Raw genomic sequence first — 9,973 nt, 5'->3', positions numbered from 1 at the left:
TTGGACTTCATTGAAATGAATAGTTTTTAAAGAAATTGTAGAAACAACAAAAATTACCCATAATCCATCACTCCAGAATAATTACATTAAACAGTTTCTATAAGCTCTTCTAAGGTGGCTCAGAGGTTAAAGCGTCTGCCCGCAATGCAAGGAGACCTGGGTTCGATCCCTGGGTCAGGAAGATCCCCTGGAGAAGGAAATGGCAACCCACTCCAGTATTCTTGCCTGGAGAATCCCATGGACAGAGGAGCCTGGTGGGCTACAGTCCACGGGGTCACAAGAGTCGGACACGACTGAGCGACTTGACTTTCAACTTTCTTTTCAAGAATACGTGTATTGTGGGTTTAACAAATAAGGATCATGATGTAAATATAATTTTGCCTCCTTTTTCAAACAGCACATGAGCATTTAACAATTGCACAACATTATGTCATATGGATGCACCATAATTTATATTGTAAAATTCTCTATTACTGACTTTTAGGATGATTCTACGTTTTCATTTTTTGGTAAATATTATTATTATAGAAAATGTTGTTATTGTTCAGTCGCTGAGTTGCATCCACCTCTTCACAATCCCATGGACTGCAGCATGCCAGGCTTTCCTGTCCCTCACCATCTCCTGGAGCTTGCCCAAGTTCATGTCCATTGAATCCGTGATACCACCCAACCATCACATCCTCTGTCACCCTCTTCTTTTATCTGTGTATAAACATATTTGTCCTTATCTCTTATTCTGTCTTAAGGAAATACTTATAAAAGGGTGAAGTGAAGTGAAGTCGCTCAGTCGTGTCCGACTCTTTGTGACCCCATGGACTATAGCCTACCAGGCTCCTCCCTCCATGGGATTCTCCAGGCAAGAGTACTGGAGTGGGTTGCCATTTCCTTTTTCTATAAAAGGGTAAGGGATATAAATTTTCTTAAAAGCTCATATTCTCCTTGGATTGCCACATTGCTGGGGAAGAAGCTGAAATTTTACACTCCTGCCACAAAGCGGGGGGCTTCCCTGGTAGCTCAGTGGTAAAAAACTCTCTTGCCAATGCAGGAGACACAGGCTAGATCCCAGGTCTGGGAAGATATCCTGGAGAAGGAAATGGCAACCCTGTCTTTCCTGGAAAGCCCATGGACAGAGGAGCTTGGCAGGCTACCGTCCATGGTGTCACAAAGAGTCAGACACAACTTAGAGACTAAACAGTAACAAGAACAGCAAATCACGACTGTTTACTTGTCCACATAATGTACTGACAGCCTATTCATTCATTTAATATGCATTTTAAGCTCTAATTATTTAAAAAAGTGATAATGGGTCTTCTATGATCATTTTTAGAATAATGAAATAAATTCAAAGAAATTATAAAGTATGGCTTGGATAGTTGACAGGAATTTACTTAGACTTATTTAATAAGCAAACTTCTATGAAGAGAATAGACTTCTGGTAGCCAAGGTGGGTTGGTAGGAGGTGAGGAAGGGACGGATTGGGTGTCTGGTATTAGCAGATATAAACTATTATCTAGGCTTCCCTGGTGTTTCAGTGGTAAAGAATCCACCTGCCAATGCGGGAGACATGGATTTGATCCCTGGTTCGGGAAGATCCCCTGGAGAAGGGAATGGCAACCCACTCAGTATTCTTGCCTGGGAAATGCCATGAATGGAGGAGCCTGGTGGGCTAGAGCCATCGGGTTGCAGAGTCAGACAGGACTTAGTGACTCAACAACAATAAACTATTGTGTATATAATGGATAAACCACAAGGTCCTACTGTATAGCATAGGAAACTATATTCAATAACCTGTGATAAACCATGACAGAAAAGAACATGAGAAAGAATATACATATGTACATTTGTATAGCTGAGTCACTTTTCTGTACAGCAGAATTTAATACAACATTGTAAATCAACTATACTAAACAATAAAATAAACTTTTTAAAAAAGAGGAAAAGGTCAAGAAAAAAAGAATACATAAAGCAAACGTAGTGGGGGGAAAAAAAAGGAAGAAACTGTCTATGAAGAGCTTTGTGGCAGGCCCAGGGCAAAGAAATCACTTATTTGTAAGGCGTGACTCAAATTTTCAAACTTATTTCGAAAATTCCCTTCAGGAAATTCCCTGGCAGGCCTAAGACAAAGAAGTCACTTATTTGTAAGACATGACTTGCATTTTCAAAGCTATTTTTAAAATTCCCTTTAGGAAATTCCCTGTAGCCCAGTGGTTAAGACTCCACACTTTGACTTCGTGGACCCGGGCTCCATGCCTGCTCTAAGGAACTAAGACGATGCAGGATCTAAGGACCCCTGGTCCACGCCTGGGAACTAGGGTGCCGCAGCCTTGGTGACAACGGCCTGGCAAACTCTTCTCTGCTGGTGCAGCAGAGTGCAGAGAGAAGAAGTACAGCCATCCGATGACAGATATATGCAAATTACTGAAGACTTACAGACCCTCCTGTTAAAAGGGTCTCAATTATAGCTTTCATTAAAAAAAAAAAAATGAATGCAGACATTACAATTCTGGGAATTCCCTAGTGGTCCAGTGGTTAGGACTCAATGCTTGCACTGCAGAGGGCCTGGGTTCCATCCCTGATTGGGAAATTAAGATCCCACAAGACTCAGAGCCAAAAAAATACTCACAATTCATAAAGTTATGCTAAAATCATTAAATATTCCTTTTAGTGATTTACAAGATACTTTGGAAGTTTATAGCATCTTCACATCATTGTTCAGGGCGCCTATTATCACCCAGTTGTGGAAACACAAACATCAAGGGATAGAAAGGCACTCAGCCAACTTTTCTATTACCCAGTCTCTCCTCTGACGTTTCAGAAAAATTCTGAATTTGAATCAAGTCCCTTCTCCATTCTTCAGCTTGTTTTCTTAGTTGAAAAATAGAGTATCTTTGAGGAAAGCCTTCTTTAAATCAGATTTCACCTTGGCAGCATCTTGTCTCAATCAGTAAGTGGCCAAGGCACAAGAAGTTTCTTTTAAAAGGGTTTGGGGAAGTTCCCTGGCAGTCCAGTGGTTAAGACTCCACTGCAGCGAGCAAGGATTAGATCCCGGGTCAGGGAACTAAGATCCTGCACGCCATGGTGAGGCCAAAAACACTGGGGTTTGGGGAATTCCAGGTGTTCCAGTGGTTAAGACTCAGCACTTTCACTGCCAAGGGCACAGGTTCAATCCTGGTCAGAGAACTGATCCTGCAAACCTCACAGTGCAACCAAAAAAAAAAATTTTTTTTTTTTAAATAAAAGTGTTTGCATGCTCCAAGAAACTGATCTGAAAACCTCTGTCTCCAGATTGGATTTCAGCTGAGATATTGCTGTCACAGTGACTTTGTGGGTCTGATGTGTGTTACCTGTGAGGGGCAGGTAGGAAGTGCTGATGCCACGTGTGTTCACCCCACATCTGCACAGGAGCAAGCCCTCCTGGAACCCTGTGGACACTGACCCCCCGGGTGCAGTTGCTGACTGAACTACTTGCCTCCTGGCTGGCTTCCTCAGCCTCTCCCACTGTGTTCAACCCACTGCTTCCTCATAAGCCAGACACGTCACTCTTTTCCCTAAGACACTGTGGTGTCTTCTCGGGGCCTCTTGAAGGCACCCAAGTGATCAGGCCCCACCTCCCACCATCTCCCCTTGCTCCTTCTGCTCCAGCTCTGTTGACTTCCGTCCTATGTCAGGCCTCCTGATTCTCTCACCCCAGGGCCTTTGCACAGGCTGTCCCCTTGCCTGGAAAGCTTCCTCTGCTCTTTGCCTGGTTGGTTCCTCCTCACCCTTCAGGTCCCATCAGATCCCACCTTCCTTAAACCAGGTTTCCTTGTTATTCTCCTTCATGTTCTTCATGGCAGGAATTGCAATTTATTGTTCAGAGAAATGCTTCTCAAATTTTCTCGAATGGGGGATGACTTTTTCTAAATTTCTAGCCCATTGTACATCTCTACATTGGAAGGACTGATGTTGAAGCTGAAACGCCAATACCTTGGCCACCTGATGCGAAGAGCTGACTCATTTGAAAAGACCCTGATGCTGGGAAAGATTGAGGGCAGGAGGAGAAGGGGACTACAGAGGATGAGATGTTTGGGATGGCATCACCAATGGACATGAGTTTGGGTAAACTCCGGAAGTTGGTGATGGACGGGGAGGCCTGGCGTGCTGCGGTCCATGGGGTCGCAAGAGTCAGACACAACTGAGCGACTGAACGGGACTGAACAGAACTGAACTGAACTGAACTTGTAAAATATAAAAATGCTTACTAGAAAAACAAAATGGAAAAAAGATAAACGAGAGGCTGTTGTTTTTTTTTAAAAAACTAAACAAATATAAAATTAGTCAATGAGCTAGAGAAGTTACTAAAAACACCTGTCAAGTTCAGTACTACCTTGTCTGAGACCAGTAACACGAACGTTCTGGCCTGGCCCTGTGTCCACAGACCCCACTAAGAGAATCACTGGCTTGACCCCCCTTGACCGTGAGCTCCAAGGCAGGCAAGGACCTCGTCTGTCTATTCACCACATGTCCCTGTGTGCCAGGTATCATTCTACCTTTTAGTAGGGGTTCAGTCTATTTTTAGTAAATGATTTGAGTGGTTGAATAAGCAATCATTAATAATAAAGGAGTGCACGCTAAGTTACATCAGTCGTGTCTGACTCTGGTGGACACTGTGGACTGCAGCCCACCAGGCTCCTCTGTCTGTGGGATTCTCCAGGCAAGAATACTGGAGTGGGTTGCCAGAACCTGCGTCTCTTACATCTCCTGCACTGGCAGGCTAGTTCTTTACCACTAGTGCCACTTGGAAAGCCCCGTAATAAAGCAGGGTCTGTAGCAAAGAGGGATCCCCTGGGTGGTGCTGGGGTTGGGGGTTGGTCACTGCTGGCCGAGGGGCTGAGTGCAGGTGGTGAAGCCTGCAGGCATCATGGGGGACAGCGGGGCCCGGGGGTGACTCAGCAGCGCTCTCACCCCCAGGCGGGTGCGGGGCAGGGGCCCGGGGGTGACTCAGCAGTGCTCTCACCCCCCGGGCAGGTTCGGGGCAGCCAAGGTGGCAGCCCAGGTGGCAGCCAAGCTTCTCTTGGCCCATCCTGTTCCCGCTGCTCGGCCTGCTGGCCCCTCTCATCGCTGACCAGACTCCTTTTGAGGACCCCATCTGGAAACTCCACCCAAGGGCCGTTGACCCAAGACTTCCGCAGCAGGCCGGTGGCTAAGACGATGCCTTCCAACGCAAGGGATGAGGCTTCAATCTCTGGTCAGAGAACTAAGGTCCTACATGCTGTCGGGAGAGGCCCCATGTTTTCATAAAGGGGAGGGCATTGACCTGGGTGAGGGAGGGGGGTTACCTGCAGGGAGACTCAGAGAGCCTGGAGGTCTGGTTTAGGCGGGATAAGGCTGGCAGTCATTGGCCCTCTGCGAGTGAGTTGGTACCTAAGTGACACTTACCTAGACACAGGGGGCCCCAGGGGGAGCCTAGCAGGAACTCAGGCCAGAAGCAGAGACAGAACCTGAAGGGCTGGGGGCAGAGGGGAGACTGGGGCGGCAGAGTCCACTCTAGTCGGGCTTCCAGAGGTTGGCCCCTGCTGCTCAGGGGCAGGTGACTTCAAAAGAGACCAGGCCCGGATATAAACCCACAGTGCAGATAAGGCAACAGAACTCTTTGAGGACTGGGAGAACTGTTGTGGGCAAAACACACAGGACAGAGAGAAATGAGCGGAGAGGAGGGGGCTGGACCCAGGGGCCTCAGGACAGGAGGAGGAGGTGATGGCAAGTTCAGGCAGGAAGCACGCTTTCTCCCAGGGTGGCAGAAGGAGCCAGAGAAGGACCACCAGGCAGCTGCAGGATGCAAGTGCAGGGGGCAGGAGGGAGAAGGGGGTAAGCGGAGGCAGGAGGGTGCAGGCGCTGAAGGCACCGTGAACTCTCCGAGGATGGATCTGGCCCTGGCTAGCATTTGAGTGTCACTGAACAGCAAAAAATTGATGCTTTTGAACTGTGGTGTTGAAGACTCTTGAAAGTCCCTTGGACTGCAAGGAGCTCTAACCAGTCCATCCTAAAGGAAATCAGTCCTGAATATTCATTGGAAGGACTGATGCTGAAGCTGAAACTCCAATATTTTGGCCACCTGATGCGAAGAACTGACTGATCAGAAAAGACCCTGATGCTGGGCAAGATTAAAGATGGGAGGAGAAGGGGATGACAAGAAGGGGATGACATCACCGACTCAATGGACATGAGTTTGAGTAAACTCTGGAAGTTGGTGATGGACAGGGAAGCCTGGCGTGCTGCAGTCTATGGGGTCGCAAAGAGTCAGACACGACTGAGCGACTGAACTGCACTGAACCATTGGAGCAGAGCTGTCTGGTCCAACATCCCCTCATAGTGTGCGGAAACTTTGGGAAACATCCTCAAAACTCACTGCAGCAAACGGCCCCGGGAAAGGCAGAAGTTTAGAACATGGCAAAATTGTAGAACATGGCCACAGTTCATCAAAACAAGAAGGGACTTCCCTGGCAGTCCAGTAGTTAAGGCTGCACTTCCACTGCAGCAGCTGTGGGTTCCATCCCTGATCAGGGATCCCGCATGCCTCGGGGCAACAAAAAAGAGGGAAAAAGAAAAACTACAAGAAGTGTGACTGAATTCAGGAAGCCCATCTGAGCTTGGAGAACACAACCTCTGGCAAATGAGAAAGTAAAAAATTGTGGCAATTTTTAATAAATTTATTTATGTATTATTTTTGGCTGCATTGGGTCTTCGTTGCTTTGCAAGGACTTTCTCTAGTTGCTATAAGTGGGAGCAACTCTTCATTGGGGTGCACAAGCTTCTCACTTATTGCAGTGGCATCTCTTGTTGCAGAGCACAGGCTCTAGGCACTCAGACTTCAGTAGTTATGGAGTGTGGGCTTCGTTGCCACACAGCGTGTGGGATCTTCCTGGACCAGGGATCAAACCTCTGACCCCTGAACTGGCAGGCGGATTCTCATCCGCTGCACCACCAGGGAAGTCCTGTGGCAATTTTTAAAGCAAAAACAGAAAAGGCAAGTGGAAAGTCAAGCACATATGATAACTTCTCTTGACGATGAACGCTAGGGCTACAGCCGCTCTCTTGGGGACAAGAAAAAGGTCTGTTGGGAAAGAAAAAATGTAGTCACCACTTACCATCTGATTGCAAAGACAATGGACACTCTTCAGGAAGCCGTTCCTCTGTGTGCTAACAAAGTACCTCTCAGACTCAGAAAGGTGAAACAACAACAGAATCCAAATAAAAAGAGAAGCTGAAAGAAAAAGAAACAGACATCTCTACCACCCAGTCCATTAGGGTGTTAAAAAACCTCAAGGTGTGGGGATTCTGGTGAATCCCTCAACTTCCCGAGGGCAGGTGGGAAGCCAGAGGATCCCCTGTGTTCATAGAAAGTTTTCTCCCAGCCCAGGTGGACACTCAGTCCAAAGACCAGGAGGTGAACCTGACGTGGATGCTCCCTGGGAAGTCCCATTCCCTGCAGGCAGAGCCTCTGGATTTCTAAGACTCACCTGGGCTGTGTAGCATAGCGTGGTGAACCAGGGTTCCCTGGCTTGACCTCAACTGTCAAGGTGGGCAGTCAGGGGCGGGCTATCACATGGGCCAGTTTATGAGCTCACAGCTACCCCAGAACTGGTCATGTGCAAGAGCCTAGAACCCTCCTTGGAGACAGCCACGGAGCTCCAGAAGAATAGCAAAGTGCCCCCTAAGAACTGGAAGACTCAGCCTGCTTTCTTGTGGTAATAATTACCTTGGAGGGGACTTCCCTGGTGGCCCGATGGTTAAGAGTCTGCACTTCCAATGTAAGTGGAGAAGGAAATGGCAACCCATGCCAGTATTCTCTCCTGGAGAATCCCATGGACAGAGGAGCCTGGCCGGCTACAGTCCATGGGGTCGCAAGAGTCGGACATGACTTAATGACTAAACCACCACCACCACTTCCAATATAGGGGGTGTGGGTTCAATCCCAGGTCAGGGAACTAGGATCCCACATGCCTCACAGTGCAGCCAAAATAATAATAATCTTTGTTGATGATGTTCAGTCACTCAGTCATGTCCGACTCTTTGTGACCCCATGGACTGCAGCACTCCAGGCCTCCCTGTCCATCACCAAATCCCGGAGCTTGCTCAAACTCATGTCCATTGAGTCGGTGATGCCATCCAACCATCTCATCCTCTGGCGTCCCCTTCTCCTCCTGCCTTCAATCTTTCCCAGCATCAGGGTCTTTTCCAATGAGTCAGATCTTCACTTTAGGTGTTGAAAGAGGAGAGTAGAAAAAGTTGGGTTAAAACTCAACACTCAAAAAACTAAGATCATGGCATCCAGTCCCATCATTTCATGGCAAATGGATGGGGAAAAAATTGAAAATAATAATAATTGCCCTGAACTTTTTAAAACCTCTCAAAATAAATTGGTTTTCAGGCTGCAGGAGGAAATTGAACAAACACGGCTTTCTTGCAGATCAAAGCTATAGCAAGATGGAAACTTTGCTCCTCCAGATCCCACCTGGGAGCTTGCAGGAATGCCAGGATGTTCAGGGTGGCCTCATTTCCTGAGGGTTGAAACCCACAGGAGACACGTCCTGAGAAGTTATGTTTGTGCGAGATCACAGTCCAGTAACTTCGTGACTGATATTCAATTGTCCCACCTATGAGACTGTTTGCTCAGGTCAAGTCTGAAGAAGAATGAACGTGTGTTTATATTTAGGAAATTTCTGCATTTAGGAGTGTTTACTCTGAAATCACTTCAAGTGGCTTTCTAGATTTTAACAAATCCAGTGATTTATACTCAGGCTAACTATACACATACCCTATGACCCAGCGACCATTCCCAAATATCTACTCACCAGAGATGTACACGCTTGTAAGCAAAAGACATATGCAAAAATGCTCATAGCTGTTCTGTTCATATTAGCCCCAAAACTGGAAGCAATCCAGAATTCCATCAACAATAGAAGGGATAAATAAGTAGTGATATGTTCCCGCAATAGAAAAGAACAGTTGGTGACTCACGTGGAGTAAAAGAAACTAGAGGCAAATGAGCATATACTGATTCCATTTATATAAAGTTCAAAATTGGGCAAAAAGGGGGACTTCCCAGGTGATCCAGAGGTCAAGACTCCATGCTCCTCATGCAGAGGGCACAAGTTTGACGCCTGGTTGGGGAACTAAGATCCCACATGCCGCACAGCCGAAACAAAAAGCTGGGTCGGGGTGCAAAACGAATCTATGGTATTTGAAATCCAAATAGTGATTGTTTTTGAGGAAGAGAGTGAATGTGGTAGCTGGGAAGGATCATAAGAGGGGGCTTCTGGGGTGGTGAAAATCTTCTTTTTCTTAAATTGGCCAGAGTTTCAAAAGGTGTGTTGTTTTTGAAAATTCCTCACACGCTTATAATTTGCTCACTTTTCTGTATCTGTTGTATGTTGATAGGAAATGTACTTCCAAGGAAACATTAAAAAATATCTTTTAATGATCCCCATGGTAGCTGTAACTATTGCCAGGGGGCAGCAGCATCTTGTAGAAAACTATGTAAAACTTCTGAATTTGCAGCTATACTGTTCGAGGTACCTGGAGAGACCCCAAATTATGACAGCTGGGGACCATTATTCATTCGTATTGTTGATAACTGAAGTCTTACACTTCACTTAAATCTGGGTATTGGCCAGAGTATGTTGTTCAATAGCATCATCTTGAGTTTAAATAATTTAAGAGACTCAGAAGTATCTAGCCTAATGACGACCTGGATCTCAGCAACTGGTCTTCCTGTCATGTCTTACTTTGAAATTGAAGTCCTCATCCTGAAAGCCCACCTGGGACCTCTTTACGTTTATGTGATGGATGGTTCAGAGGTCACTGCAAGTGTGCGAAAGACAGGAACCTTGATAAACCCAGGAAAGTCAAAAGCTAAGAGTGCCAAAGAGGAAACCAAAGGGCTTCTTTAGAGCTTTGATTCTTTACGTCACTTTTCAAAGTGAATTTTGTT

The 9,973-nt window shown here is 46.4% G+C and overlaps 1 long non-coding RNA gene across 1 annotated transcript; it reads right to left on the bottom strand.

The window, feature by feature from the left end:
* Positions 1-6,658: 6,658 nt before the first annotated feature.
* On the bottom strand, positions 6,659-7,243 carry LOC132346063 (uncharacterized). Its single transcript, XR_009495771.1, has 2 exons — positions 7,128-7,243; positions 6,659-6,974 (listed from the first exon to the last, which is right to left on the bottom strand). It is a non-coding gene; the product is annotated as an uncharacterized lncRNA (long non-coding RNA).
* Positions 7,244-9,973: the final 2,730 nt, after the last annotated feature.

The sequence above is a fragment of the Bos taurus genome, chromosome 1 (genome assembly GCF_002263795.3).
Source record: "Bos taurus isolate L1 Dominette 01449 registration number 42190680 breed Hereford chromosome 1, ARS-UCD2.0, whole genome shotgun sequence".
NCBI lineage: Eukaryota > Metazoa > Chordata > Mammalia > Artiodactyla > Bovidae > Bos > Bos taurus.
This window is presented reverse-complemented; position numbering and strand designations above follow the sequence as displayed.